Source organism: Engystomops pustulosus, chromosome 9, assembly GCF_040894005.1.
Source record: "Engystomops pustulosus chromosome 9, aEngPut4.maternal, whole genome shotgun sequence".
NCBI classification, from domain to species: Eukaryota; Metazoa; Chordata; class Amphibia; order Anura; family Leptodactylidae; genus Engystomops; species Engystomops pustulosus.
In genome coordinates this window covers 81,922,671-81,938,842 of record NC_092419.1, presented here as the reverse complement: position 1 = coordinate 81,938,842, position 16,172 = coordinate 81,922,671, and positions in this window count along the sequence as shown.

Here is a 16,172-nt window from a genome sequence, read left to right as displayed (position 1 = left end):
GTAGAAGTGCGCTGTGTACTGTATGGTTAGCACACACGCCATCACCAGATAAAAGATAAAGCGTGCTCCGTATTTTGCTGCATAGCTTCCTATGGAGAGTATTTGGTGTATGCAGATGTATGTAGAGGACTAGCTGATGCAAGGAGCAGGGAAGAGAAACTGCAGCATCTAAATGAGGTGCATTGCAGAGGTAAGTACCTTACTTACCTATGCTGTCACCCTACAAGATAATCTATATTCTGAAAAGCTGGGGCCTAATGATTAGATCTTGTGTAATTTTACAAGGGATACACTTTTTCATGTCCTTATGTGGGACGATTTAAAACAAATTAAGGGGAAAAAATTAATAAATTTGACTATTCTGATGTCCATTAGAATCTGATTTATATATCTGGCTCAAACACCCCAGAGTCTTGAAATGTGGTGAGGATTTATTTGGGGTAATCCCTCCTCATCCCTAATGCTCAGCACCATGTCTGACCCTAGTGGCGGGAGCTAAATACTCAGAGCACGTCCTATTCTAATCCAAGTTTGTGGTTTAGTCGGTCCAATTGAAATCAATAGGGCTGCAAAAAAACAAAAAAAAAACATTTGCAGGGTTGAACTAGGTTTTCTAGTCAATGTTGTAGTGTGGGTTACTAGGCAACAATCTCAGAGCATGGATTACACACGGACCGACTTTGTGGAAATACAGCCGTGACCCGGGTATATATATTATATATGTCTGTATATATAATATTCATACAGCCCAGGGTCTTAAACTGCCCCTAGGTAACAACCTCCTGGTTTTTTTATGCCATCCACAAATACTGCTGACACAAGGAATACACATGGGCCTCCTTTGTGGACACAGGGGAAATATTGTGGACACACAAAATTACCAATAGAGCTGTTTTTTGTGGCAGCAGAAAAAAAAATTGTGCAGGAGGCATTAAAAGACATCTACCACCAGGATGAAAGGCTGTATGCAAATGAGCTTCCTTCTCCCACTGTGAGCTGAAACTTTCTCTGCTGGAGTGAAATTACATGGAGGGGGGAGTGTAACAGCATGTGAAGCTGCAGCACGGAGGGGCTCTGTTAATTCCCACAGGAAGCTCTGTTATTCCCTTCAGGCCATTAGCATAATTTTAATGGTTGATTTTATAAGGAATGAGGCCATGCATAACAGATAATAGAAGATTACCACAGTCACAGTACCTGGATCTATGAGTATGTGTCTTTGCTTTATCATGATGGATTTCCTTTGAGCAGGTCAAATCAGTCCCACTTCCGCCAATGGATGGAGTTATTTCACATAAGGATGTGCAATATTACAAGGGTATAGAATTTCATTCCCTATAAAGTTCTCTCTAGAGATGGATGAAAGTGCCTGTGGCTTCCATGAGGCATTCAGCAGCTACATGTGAGGACATGATGTCACCTGCACAGCTCCCGATGTGTTTCATCTGCAGTCTCCTCTCCCTGTGTAACACTGCTGAGCGGCACTGCGGACCTGCCACCTACAACATGGGTGTCCCTATGTAAGGAACCAGTTCACAGTGTAAATCTTCACCCGGAGTCACAAAGAGAAGACTGTAAGGTGAGATCCAATCACAAATGCTTCATTTATTATGGAGCTAGGTTTTCATATGCTCTTCATATGGTCAGATAGTTAAAGGGATTGTCCACACAAGACCTGTAAATGCTTGATCATTGTGTGTTCTTCCTATTGGCATCATTTACTATCTTGTGCAACATACAGAGGGAGCTGGAAGAAAGTTCCAAGGTCCAACAAAGTGGAAAGGTCCAACAAAATGCACCTCCTGTGTCACCCCCTACTCATAGAGTGTAAGCTCTTGTGATCAGGGCCCTCATTCCTATTGTTTCATCTGACCGCTCTATTATTCTGTCTTGGTCTGTTTGTACTTCATGATCTATAAAGCCACTGAATACAAGTAGTTATATAAAGAGTAATTATTTATTCTTTGGGATTCTGTTTCCTCGGCTTTCACTGTGAGTTCAGAATTATGATTTCAGTTTATGATTCACGTTTTTTAAGTTTTTTTTTAATTTTTTTACAATTTTTTAACCCCTGTATATTATAGTATATTGTTTGTTATCAATGTTTTTGAGTGGCTTCTGCATGTCAGGACAAGCAATTGCTTCCCCCTGCTGGTAAAGGGGCAGGCGCTGCACTTTAGGTGCCCCAGTTAAGTTCTGTTGATTGATCTGTTACTGTAATTTGTAAGGAGGGTGAGATTACGGGAATGTTATATGGCCTGTTGTGTGCAGTTTATCACAAACTTTTTATACATAAAAGGCATTTTATAGACTGCCCAATCTTTGGAGATAAATTTCAAAGTGCTCTTGAGGACTTATGTTGATCACTAGAGATGATTGGACCTGATGATCAAGTTTAGGTTCGCCCCCGGTGACCTGGATAGAATACCAAATTGGCGGCCAGACAGCCAATCCGGCAAAAGGATGATTTGCCAGGGGTGTCCCAACACAGAAAAATTTGTAATGTCCCGCAGGGTGGGTCATTACAAAAATTAGCTCCAGTTAGCCACCTGGTTGGTTGGTGCAAGTTTGGCCAGCTTCCCATGCTATCTGTAGGTATTCTATCTATTTACTACTGGGGTTCCTCTGATATTTATTTAAAGTTCCCATATGTTATCCTTTGATGCCACCTACTGTCAGAATGTAGTACTAAATCAGTACCATATGCCTTTGTAGGGTTAATATGTGTTATGTGGCAACATGTTGTATGTTATGTTGTAATCGTTTCCGCATAACCCAGGCTGGTGATTGGTTGGAGCCCAGCATGCTTTGGAATTAGCTCTGCAAAAGGCTTTGGGTCAGTCTTTGTCAGTCCATCACTGTTCTCAAGTCTTACTGATTCCTCCTTCAGAGGGAGACCTTTATGCTAAGCCTGCATCCCTATGTACTAATACCACAGAGACTGCCATTTTGCCGCTCAAGCAACAGGGCCAATTGAGGCTCCTACTAGCCAGCCCTCTGACCACTGGACTAGGGATGAGGTACGCTCCAATTTCCAGATCCACAGCCAACCAATCCACCACCTTGTTTGTGCCTGCACCTGTTACCTTATGTTGCTTTGGACTGTGTGCCATTAAAGAGACTGGAAGATATTGTTCAAGATTTCTGTCACCAAGTGCGATCCCTGGCTGCTGCTAACATCACAGGGTTCCCCTTCACCATCTGCCTGGAGATCTATTATTCCACACACATCTGAAGTGCCCAAGGGGGATCCCTTCACTATATTGCCTCCCCCTTGCATCTCCATACAGACCCTGATGGGTATGGACAAGGCCTGTTCTTCTGGACCACTCCACTGTGATATATTTGTACAGCCAGCCACTCCAGTCACTGGGAATTCAGCTGCCCTTACACTGTGGTCCGGCCCCAGAGGGGTTACATTGCAAAATGCATGAAGAATCATATAGTTCCCTAAATTGGCATGTTGGTTTGGTTCACAGGCTGTACTTTTAAATACACAATTTTATTCAGTTCTTGAATTTGTGGAACAGTCTTTTTTTATTATAATGAAAAGGCATGAATTGCTCAAGATCAGGTTACAGTTTATTGATTAGCTCATTACAGCTGCATTACAAATATGCCTTTATGCTTTCTCTAAGCATTTGCATTACAATATAACTGTGTGTTTGAACTTACCTTGTACCCTGGCAGAATCCTCTATGTAGTCCCAGGGGTAGGGCTTTGTTTTGGTTTGGAGCTGAGCACTCTGCAGCACAGACAAGTCACATGTTGTTTTCTTAAATTTTTCCAAACCAAAGCCCAATTTCTGGGACTACACAGAGGATTCTGTCAGGGTGCAAGGTAAGTTCAAGTACACAATTATATTTTAATGCAAATGCTTAGAGAAAGCAGAAAGGAGTATTTGCAATGCCGCTGTAATGGGCTTCTGTAACCTGTCTTTAGTGAGAGTGAGGTCCCTGGTGACAGGTTCCCTTTAATGCAATGATATATGTAAATGATAACAATATTAAAGGAAAATATACAGGAGGCTCTAGAAACCTGTTGGGCCTTGGATATACAATGAGACACAGGGATGGAATGATATAGGTTCTGTATATGTTGTAGCTTGGTCTGTAGATACTGTGCCCATGTAGATTGCTGAATCCAGACCCATAAATGCTTGAGGAAGTACTGCAAATATCTCTTTTTGCAATAATACAGTATTCTTCCCCTTCCTCTCGCCCCCTCATCCAGCTGTCTGCCTCCCTCTCACATACAGGAGGAATTAGATAATGTAGTTAGAGGCTCACATTGCAGCTGCTGGCCTCTCCAGATGCAGTGACACTGATTTATTCCCAGTCCGGGGTTGAAGGCTTGAACTGGTTCCAGTGGAAATGGACTGAAGCCACATTTAACTTAAAATGAAACCTACTTATGCATCAGGAAATATTAATGTAAGATTTAGCTCACACTATGCAGTAATCATTTTCTATTTTACTTAGAAATAGGTCAAACTTTTGCACATACTGTAATGCCCCTCCCATAGCAGTGCTGTATATTGACATTTTTATTCATGGAAGAGGCAGGATAGCGTTACTTACACTTTAGATAAAATTGTGTGTTTTCTAAGCATTTATCATATATATACACTCACCGGCCACTTTATTAGGTACACCTGTCCAACTGCTCGTTAACACTTAATTTCTAATCAGCCAATCACATGGCGGCAACTCAGTGCATTTAGGCATGTAGACATGGTCAAGACAATCTCCTGCAGTTCAAACCGAGCATCAGTATGGGGAAGAAAGGTGATCTGAGTGCCTTTGAACGTGGCATGGTTGTTGGTGCCAGAAGGGCTGGTCTGAGTATTTCAGAAACTGCTGATCTACTGGGATTTTCATGCGCAACCATCTCTAGGGTTTACAGAGAATGGTCCGTAAAAGAAAAAACATCCAGTGAGCGGCAGTTCTGTGGGCGGAAATGCCTTGTTGATGCCAGAGGTCAGAGGAGAATGGGCAGACTGGTTCGAGCTGATAGAAAGGCAACAGTGACTCAAATCGCCACCCGTTACAACCAAGGTAGGCAGAAGAGCATCTCTGAACGCACAGTACGTACAACTTTGAGGCAGATGGGCTACAGCAGCAGAAGACCACACCGGGTGCCACTCCTTTCAGCTAAGAACAGGAAACTGAGGCTACAATTTGCACAAGCTCATCGAAATTGGACAGTAGAAGATTGGAAAAACGTTGCCTGGTCTGATGAGTCTCGATTTCTGCTGCGACATTCGGATGGTAGGGTCAGAATTTGTCATCAACAACATGAAAGCATGGATCCATCCTGCCTTGTATCAACGGTTCAGGCTGGTGGTGGTGGTGTCATGGTGTGGGGAATATTTTCTTGGCACTCTTTGGGCCCCATGGTACCAATTGAGCATCGTTGCAACGCCACAGCCTACCTGAGTATTGTTGCTGACCATGTCCATCCCTTTATGACCACAATGTACCCAACATCTGATGGCTACTTTCAGCAGGATAATGCGCCATGTCATAAAGCTGGAATCATCTCAGACTGGTTTCTTGAACATGACAATGAGTTCACTGTACTCAAATGGCCTCCACAGTCACCAGATCTCAATCCAATAGAGCATCTTTGGGATGTGGTGGAACGGGAGATTCGCATCATGGATGTGCAGCCGACAAGTCTGGGGCAACTGTGTGATGCCATCATGTCAATATGGACCAAAATCTCTGAGGAATGCTTCCAGTACCTTGTTGAATCTATGCCACGAAGAATTGAGGCAGTTCTGAAGGCAAAGGGGGGTCCAACACGTTACTAGCATGGTGTACCTAATAAAGTGGCCGGTGAGTGTATATATAAGTCATGCCCTACTACCTGAACCTACCCATAGTCTCAACATTTGAGCAAGGTTTGGACAAACTCTACCCATTTCGTGTCTGGCAGAAGTCAAATTTGGCAAGATTATTACAGAAAATCTGGATTTATCCAATATCCAACAAGGAAATGTGTATAAGAGCAACTTGACTGTTCAATACAATGATGGAAAGAAGATAGAAATGGAGAGATAGAAATGGAAAATTACTATCAGGGGCGTAACTTGAGGGGGTGTAGAGGTTGCAGTTGCACCCGGGCCCAAGAGGTTTAGGGGGCCCTTATGGTGTCACTTTCCCATATGAGAAGACTAGCTCTCTAAAACATACATTATAGTCGGGCCTGGCACAGACTTTGCACTGGGGCCCATCAACTTCTAGTTACGCTACTGATTACTAGAATGGCAGCGAGAGCACTTAAAAAGTTCTCTTTCATTGCACCTACATTTCCAAATATAAGAATATATTGTATAATTGTAAGGTCTTGCAACTGTTGGAGAAAAACAACAGTTTCACCCCTTCACATGCCCAGTGCAGGTTTGCCACTAGGAATTTTGCAGCCCCTATTGGATAATATTTTTTTGCCTCCCCATTATATATAAAAAATATGCAGACCTGACGTTCTCGTACCCTGTATATACAGGACAGCATATGCCTCCCTCGGTATACAGATGGTTCCAGCACATTATCCCCTCAGTGTATGGATAGCCCCAGCACATGACCCACTCAGTATACAAATAGCCCAAGATCAAAAGACCCCCTCAATTTATAGATAGCCCCAGCACATGCTCCCCTCAGTATACAGATAGTCCCACCACATGTTCACCTCAGTATACATATAGTCCCAGGGTCTATTTGTATTGACCATCTCGGTATAGAAAAAGCCCCAGCACAGTATAAAATTTTAAAAAAATTATATATATATATATATATACATACCTTCCTGCGCTCCCTACAGTCTCCTCCATCAATGCCGTACCGCTATGCGCCTGGCTGCTCCGGCCACCTCGGTGGTGCTACAAGGGGTGCAACAAGTTGGATCTCAGACCCCCGTTCTAGTGATCTGTGGAGATCCCATTACTGAGACCCCCGGCGATCAGCAAGTTATGCCCTATCTTGTGGATAGGCCCTAACTTCCTTTATGGGAAAACCCCTTTAAAGTTGCAGTAAAATAAAAAATAGATTTATTTACAGCTTTCTATTTCTGAGATGTCCGTTTGTAACTTTAACAGTGGATATCTCTGGTTTTATGAAGCATCCATACACCTTACATAATATTAAAGGGGGGATTCTCCTGTTTAATTTAACAACAGAATTGTGTTTCTAGGTGCCAGAATTCAGGAGACATAGGTGTTTGAAATATGTCCCCCTCCAGCCTGTCAGCAGAAGGCAGAATGTAGAAGAAGCTGCAGGAAATAATTAGCTTAGTTTGCAGATTTGTAGAAGTATATGCATCCTCTGCATCTGTAGCTGAACTTGGGGAAAGGGGGATGGAATGATGCTGTAAATATTTATAACAAAATTTGGTAAAACTTTATTCAGTTTTACTACTTAAAAAAAAACCTTTAATTGGAAAAATGACTAAGAGGGTTTTCACATTTTGTATTCAAAAAATATTTTTTCTTTAATAAAACTTTCCTATCAAGTTAGTCTCACACGTCATGAAAAAGTAAAAATAGTTTTGATGTAAATGACCCTGTCACGAAGGGGTTAAAGAAAGTTACCATCTCCTAAACCACCCTCTAAGTAGAAAAAACATTGGGTAGAGCACTTAAAAAGTTTTCCAAGCACATCTTTCCTCTATCCTAGTGACCTTAAATCTTAGAGAAAATGAACTTCTCATTTTTATGCAAATAAGCATACACGAGGGGAGGGGGGGCTTTTGTTGGTGAACTTGTTTCACTTGTTTCTATGTAGTGTTGAGTGACATAAAAATATAATGGGGGCATTTATTATTGACTTTTTTTTGCAGTGCAGACATTGGGGCACATTTACTTACCCGGTCCTGCGCGTTTCCGGATCCAGAGTGTCCGATGAGAATGAACTCTGCCGCGATTCACTTACATTCACTTACATCTTGCATGTGACGCTCCCCGCTCCGGTCCGCCGGAGTTCCCCTTCTTCTTCCTGGTGCATGTAAGTGCTTGGGCTTGCGACACAGTTCTGTCCGAATCAGTCGGATCGTCGACGGCCCGCCCGCCGATAAGCCAAATAGGCCAAAAATCTGATCGCGTGCAACACAATCCCCTTCTAAATCCCTGTCCCAACGGCACGATCTCCGAAAACTTCGGAAAATCCAACGGAAATGAGGCCGCTTAGTAAATAAGCCCCATTGTGCCACAATTGGTAAATGCCCCCCCGATGTGTTGCCACTCCTCACGTACTTGTTTTACCCCATGTAATTATAATAAATCTGGAAAAAATGTGTCTTAGAATTCTGCATGATGCTTTTCCTCTGTTATTCCTAATAAATATTTATCACTATGTGACAGCTGAGTTTGTAGTGATGCCTGGCACTGTCACCATCTATCTGCCAATGTCAGTGGGTAGGAGAACAAGTGGTAACATCCATACCAATAATGGCACAAAAATACTACTACTAGTACTACTACTAACATTTACTTGTTTCATGTGTGTATTGTATGTAATGAATGTCTGGTATAGTTGAAGTATGGTTTTATACATGTGTGAATTTCCTGCATTTTGTTAATTTAAAAGAGGAAACATCAGCCGAGAATGAAGGCAACAGGTGGTGTAACAGTCAAGCTTGAAGGTCCAGTAAATCCACTCCATCAGGACCAACAACAGTCTTTCCTATTTTACCTCCACTGACTGTGATTGTAGAATACATTGATGTTTTCTTGCATATATGAGCTGTGAAAATGTTTACCATCATCATCTCATCTTCTAAAAATGCAAACATGATTGTGGAATGTAAATATCTTCCCCTAGAGAAGTGGAGGCGAACCTATGGCACGGGTGCCAGAGGTGGCACTCAGAGCCCTCTCTGTGGGCACCCAAACCATTTACCTAGCACAGAGTTCACCAAACAAACTCAAAGAATCTTTCTGCAGTTCCAGGAGACTCGAGCTGCTCTCAGCACTACACATAATTGTCTACTTGGGACTGCAGGAATAGTGAGAGTTGTCTAAAGGGCTTCATAATTTTTGGAGGACTTCGTGCTGGTCCCACATTTCTTTGTACAGGGGGACCCTAAAGAGAAGCTACAATAATAGTCCAAATATGCCTTTCTTCTTTCAACTGTATTGGTGTCGTCAAGAGGCTGAAACGATTGAAAGTTGTGGCAGAACAGTTACTTTTACGGCACTTTCTGATAAATAATTAGGTTTTGGTTGAAATTTGGGCACTTGGTCTCTAAAAGGTTCGCCATTACTGCCCTAGAGTAATATTTTCTTTATAGGACTTTCTCCTATACCTATTCCCTATGTTTGTTATGGAAGAACTTGCTATCTAGTGCAGCCAATCTCATAGACAGCAGGGGTGGCATGTGACAGTGATCTCACGCCCACACCCCTTGCTTTGCCATTTTTTTGGTTGATGCTATTTTCCTGTAAATTTCTTTGCAGAGGTTTTTTGTCCTTAATATGGACTTTCGGGCAAGAGAATCGAATTGGCGCCTGGAAGCAGACGCGGTATTTGGCAACAACAGCAGCAGCAACGAGGACACACAGCAGAAACATAAGAAGGAGGTAATAACCAACTTAAAAAATATATTACATCGTAGAACCAAACTATGGTGGAACCGCCTCTCTTTAGAAAATTATGTCTTAAAAGGAATGATCCCTAGGGGACTTCGGATTCAGATTTGCCCCTCATTTGGGTTGGAAGATGTATTATTTTGCAGTAGATGGGAGGAAATCTGTAATAAGAGTTCCATAGCCCTGATGCAACTGATTATAGAGCAGAATACGAAACATCTCGAAACTTTGGATGCTGAGATTAATACTATTCAAACAGAGATCAAACAGTGTCTATCGAACACTGAGATGGACACTCTTAATACAGAACTTGAAGATGTCTATACAGTATGGGAAAAACAGATTAAAGGTCAGAAGACAAAAAAATTTCAGAGAGACAGTCAGGATGTTGAATCAGGACGAATTTATAAATGGAAAAACAATAAGAATCCATCTCGTAGTCGATCATCTTCCATTTCGTCACAAATATCCTCTGGAGGACTTTCTCAGCATTCCATGGAGGGATCCGAAGCAAGACCTATCCGAAATAAAAGACGTTACGAACCATACCAAAGACAACAACCCAAGCGGTGGGCCCGTGGTGACCATATGAATGATACCAACAAATCCACACTCAAGGTAATCAATTTGACTGACAAAATTCTTACCAAGTCACAAATAGAAGTGCTAAGTTTGGGGCTGTCTTTTTCACCAACTCTAAATTTTGATTGCTTTGCAGCAATAAAAGATCTACATCTATTTGCAAGAAAACTGGCTTTTAAAAAAATTTTTGCTGATATTGACCAGGGGAGATCGCCCGAGGATAATGAGCATCTGGCCTTGCAAGCGCTAGAAGAACTCCTTGAAGAACAGGAAATCCCTCGGACAAAAGGTATTATTCCACCTTCCCTGTGTCCTAGGTCAAAGAAATTCCCCGTATTAGCAGATTACCCTAATATTGACCTTTTTGTCAAACTTGTATCACAGGATTTTAAGAAAATATCAAAAGTGGGCAAAGAAAAGAACTGTACCGTGATAGAACAAAAGGCTATTATGGAACTAAAGAAAATGAAAGACGTGGTTATAAAACCCTCAGATAAGGGTGGGAATATCGTACTCTGGTCCATTAAGGACTACGAAAAGGAAGCATTTCGTCAACTTCGTGACGGTATTTGTTACAAGAAGCTTTCCTTTAACCCTTTACTTAAATTTAAAAATGAACTAACCTCGATTCTTTCAACAGCGGTGAACAACAACATCCTGACACAAAGCCAGATGGACTGTCTCATACCAGAGTATCCTAGGATCTCCTCACTCTACTTGTTACCTAAGGTGCACAAACGATTGGATAATCCCCCCGGTCGTCCGATCGTATCAGGTATCAACAGCTTGTGTGAACCGATTTGTAAATTTATTGATTTTCATTTGCGTCCATTGGTTGAAACACTTCCCTCTTACCTTAAAGACACGACTGATGTACTGAGAAAATTTGAAGGATTGCATCTGGAGCCGGACATGTATGTTGTTACCTGTGACGTTGAGTCATTATATACGTCAATTCGACACCAGGACGGGATCTCAGCAGCCAAGTTCTTTTTGGGTATGTCAAATATTGATCCTGCATTTGCTACCCTGTTATTATGCCTTTTAGAGTTTGCCCTGTCACATAATTTTTTTATGTTTAGGGGAGACTTCTACCTACAGCTCCAGGGAACGGCTATGGGGGCGGCATGTGCGCCCTCATATGCAAACCTTTTCCTGGGGCTGTGGGAGCGGGAGGTCTTCCTTATCAATCCGAGCGCACATACTGACAGGGTACATTTGTACTCTAGGTACATCGATGACATCATCATGATCTGGCAGGGCCAAGCAAATGAACTTGATGAATTTATATCATCTCTCAATGAGAACGAATCTAACATCAAATTGACGTACAAAATTGGACGCAACAACATGGAATTTTTGGACGTGCTATTCAATGTAAATGATGATGGAACTATTTCCTCCAATGTCTTTAGGAAAGAAACTTCTAGCAACGCGCTTCTACACGCACAATCATCTCACCCTAAGAAACTAATTGAAAGTATCCCCATTGGGCAATTTTTACGGATACGACGTATCTGCTCCAATGACTCTACATTTGAACTTCAGGCAGCAGATCTACGCAATCGCTTTGAAGAACGTGGATACTCAGCCCGCTCTATAAGACGAGGTTACATGAGAGCTAAAAAGGCGAAAAGACAAGATCTCATCATGACCCAATCAACTAAACGGACCAATGGGGACACTGTTCGATTTATAACAACCTATAACTCACAATGGAAGAAAATCCAAGGGACTCTTTCTAAGTACTGGCATCTTTTGACGATCGATGAGACGTTACATGAATTTACATCTCGACATCCGTCTATCACGTACCGTCGTTCAAAAAATCTTCGCGATCATCTGGTGAGCAGTATTCACAAAGGGCCGACCAACAGGATTTTTGGGTCTAGTGGTCCTAAGTGGGGGAGTCGCCCCTGCAACAATTGTGTGGCATGTACGAATATGGAAACAACTTTGTGTTTCTTTGATTCCAACAGACAGAGTATAAAATTACACATTCGATTACATGCACTACATTTGGAGTCATCTATTTTGCCACCTGCCCATGTGGACTCATATACGTTGGACTGACCACAAGACAACTAAAACGCAGGGTTCGAGAACACGTACTTGGCATAGAAGCAGCGAAGGCTGAACAAGATGTGAGGAATCTCAAGACAATACCACGTCATTTCAAGCAATATCACCAATGCGACAGTTCCCAATTTAAGGTAAGGGGGATTGACAGGGTCATCATTGACTCAAGGGGAGGCAATTGGAAATCTGTCCTAGCTCAGAAAGAGACAAAGTGGATCTTCCTGTTGGATACAGTATCTCCTAGGGGCTTAAATGAGAATCTGAGCTTTGCCCCGTATTTGTAATAACTATTTATCCTTTTATCTGATATAGCTGTGTTCCTCTTTTAAGTAATACTTTCTAGTGTCTAGATTCTAGTATGGCATTACATTTCAGTACTGTTACTAATATGTTTTATCTTTTTTATCTTTTTTATCTTCTCTATTCTATGTTTCTGTTCTTTATTTCTTTTTTAGGAGCCTCCACCAAACAGATATTAGCTCGGATATTTGCATCACGGATCTGTTCTTCATACCTCATGTTCCATTCCACTGGACATTTTCCCCTCCCCCCCCCCCCCCTCCCCTTTACCTGTACAACATATGTATTTTACCCATATCACTGCATGTCACTTTTTGCACTTTGCACGGTTTTGCACTGCATGTCACTTTTGTGGTTTTTTGCACTTCTTGCTTATTTCAGGTTTTTTATATAACAATTTGCCGGGATTCCCATTCTAATATTTATTTATGATGTATATATATTATACTAGTTATGATGCCGCAAATTTTATATGGCATATTACTGTGTACATGCACATATTAGATGGTCTTATATATATACTTTCCACTATATTTCTATTTTAGGTGCTTTTTATATCAATGGTCATCATGTTTTTATAGCGCGATTTGCACATATGTAGAGTATATGCTAATGCATCAGTCACTTTCATCATTTGTATGCTGTTTGATTTTATCATGTATAACGGGTGACTACTAGTCAGCCCTACTTGTTGTATTTATATATATTTATTGATTCATTATTGAGCACTCATCACTTCTATTATGCTTGTTTTCCACTTATAACTAATTGCATACTGACACCCAGTCGTCTCTTTACTTTGAATAGATTTGCACATATTGTCCTGTTTCCCCTTCCCTCTCTTCTCTCCTCCAGCGATATTTTGCACACAACAGATATCAGATCCTTCCTCTTGCGCTGCCCCATACAAAAGGATACTTCCTGTTTAACTTTTACTCCTCTGCGGCTGCGCCAGAATATGTTAATCTGTCGCACGGCCGCATACTTGCTGCGCCTGAATATGGTAATTCTGTCGCACGGGCGCATTTTGGCGCATGCGCAATCCATCTATGCAGCCCTGGCCTGAGTATCGCGAGATCCGTGATTTCGCGATTGTGACTCATGATCTCGCGATACTATGATTCTACCTATCCTCCCATTCCGGTTTGCACGCAGGTGCACATAATATGTTATTTAAGCTACATTCTCTTTCATTGGTGGACTCCTATATATAAGCTTTACCCAGCCTAATCTAAGACACTCCCCTTGATAAAGCTACTTGCGAAACACGTGTCGGGGTGTACAGCGTGTGCCTGCTCAACTGGTATAGGTATTTACACTTCAGCGCTTACTCCATATGAGATACTTTGTGTTCCCTCTACTGCTGGAACTTATATATTTGGCTCAAAGTGGTATCCTTTCCTATACACCGTTTCTTACTCCTCTTATTGGTTTTTTGATTATATATGTACTCTGGCACTCTCTGTTTTTATACTTTTATTGCTACTCTTTTGTTGCCGTGTAATTGTGTATTTAATAAAAATTATTTGTCTGGCATCCATTTGATTTAATCCAATTTCTTTTAGTATATTCAACATTTCGGTTGTACAATCTCATAGTAGGTAGTCAAGTATTGTCCCATGTTACCTATTCTTCTGGATGTATATAACAGCAGTAATGAATATATATACTGTTTTCATTGCATATACAGATAATGTATAATGAGTGAAGAGACACAGACGCTGGAGAGTGATATACAATGGCTATAAGTCTTGACCTGTCTCCACATGTCGAAAACCTCCATCCATGTCACACATCCTTGGCTTTATCAGAAAGCCCGAAGAGGAAACAGCTCAGGCGCTTCTTTTCCTTATGTTGCACTTCCCACCACCATGAATATGAAGATAAACTTCTCAGTTGTCCAGCGCATATGGAAGAAACCACTTCATGTTGTACCCACCATAGAGAACACATGGCTAAGATGGATCCTAGGCGACCTTCTCTTCCAAATATGGATGTACCCATGGTGGATGGCACCGTCCAAGATGAAGAGGACTCTATGCAATGGCCAATGTATATGATAAAACATTCAGAGGGTAATATGGTAGGTCCTACAACTATCTATCTATCTATCTATCTATCTATCTATCTATCTATCTATCTATCTATCTATCATCTATCTATCTACAGTATCTAAAATTCTATTCACCCATACAGTAGTTACCATTCAAGTGAGTAAAGCTGTACAAATTAAACATCTCTACTGAATTTAAAGGGATATTCCCATTACAGCAAATGAATGTTGTTGTTTGTATTATGAAGTGTTATACAATTTTATGCTGTGTCAATTCCAAAAAGACATTAGTAGTTGTGCTTGAAATGTCTGTTAGCAATAGGGCTTGGTGGGGTGATAAGCGTATTGTTTTTTTTTGTAGATTTGGGACAGAATGTTAGAGATGGTGTCCCATAATGGTGAGATGATGGGGCAGTCCCCTATAATATGGAGTAGTATGCCTCTGCATCCACATCCCCTCCAGCATTCGGGAGAAGTTCCTAGGTAGATGGTGCTTAGCTTAGAGGGTGTGAAATGCCACCATTTAATTATTGCCTCCTGGTGTGAGACACAATGAAAGGTAGAATGAATAATTGATATTGCCTTCTTCCACTGTACTGGTGAATATTATTTATATAGATCTCTCTCCCATTTTGACATGTATGGAACTTTTTGCAAGTTTTCTTGCAATTTTTTGTAAAAGAAGGATATTCCTTGATGCTTTGAGGTGGTTTTTTTCAAGGTAGTTTAATAATGTTTGATCCATGTGGGGAACTGGTTGAGTTGTATCTTTGAATATGCTACGGATTCTCAAGTATAAGTGAATGTCCCCTTCTGATAGGTTGTATTTTGTGGAGAGTTCTTGGAACGATAATATCTGTTTATTGCCCCAAATGTCTTGCAGGTTTTTGATACCCTTGATCTTCCATGATGTTAAGTTTAGATTAGTTGTTTTGGAGCGGAGGTATCCTATAGGAATCCTGCTAAGAGGAAATGGGGTCCCGTTCGATTTTTGTTTATTAAGAAGTACTTGCCGTGCTTGATCTGCTGCTTTTAGTATAGTTGTTTTAAGAGGTATATTGGGTAGGCCCCATAATCCATTATATAGTCTGAATACTAGTGGGAAGCTTCTATTTAGGTGTTCTTCTTGCTTATAACAATTTTTTGTTGTTACTCCCCACCAATGGCTAGTTTGGTCAAGAACAGCAGCGTAGTAATAATTCTTTAGATCCGGTAGACCAAGTCCCCCAGCTGGTTTTTCTCTAGTTATTATTCCATGGGCTATCCTTGGTTTTTTACCTGCCCAAATGAATTTGGAAAGCTATGAATGGGCTTTCAAGTACTGGGATGTTTAGAGTTCTAAATATGAAGAGGTAGCAAGGAAGGACCATCATTTTGTAGGCCGCTATTCAACCACACCGGGATAAAATTTTTTGGAATATGACTCCAAGTCTTTTTCTATAGCTGTTAGTAGTGGGTTATAGTTGTGCTGTATTAGTAGGTTATTTGGGTATGTCAATTTTACCCCTAAATATGAGATCCACGTGTCTTGCCAATCAAGATCATACTTGGTTTTATGCTACATTCACACAA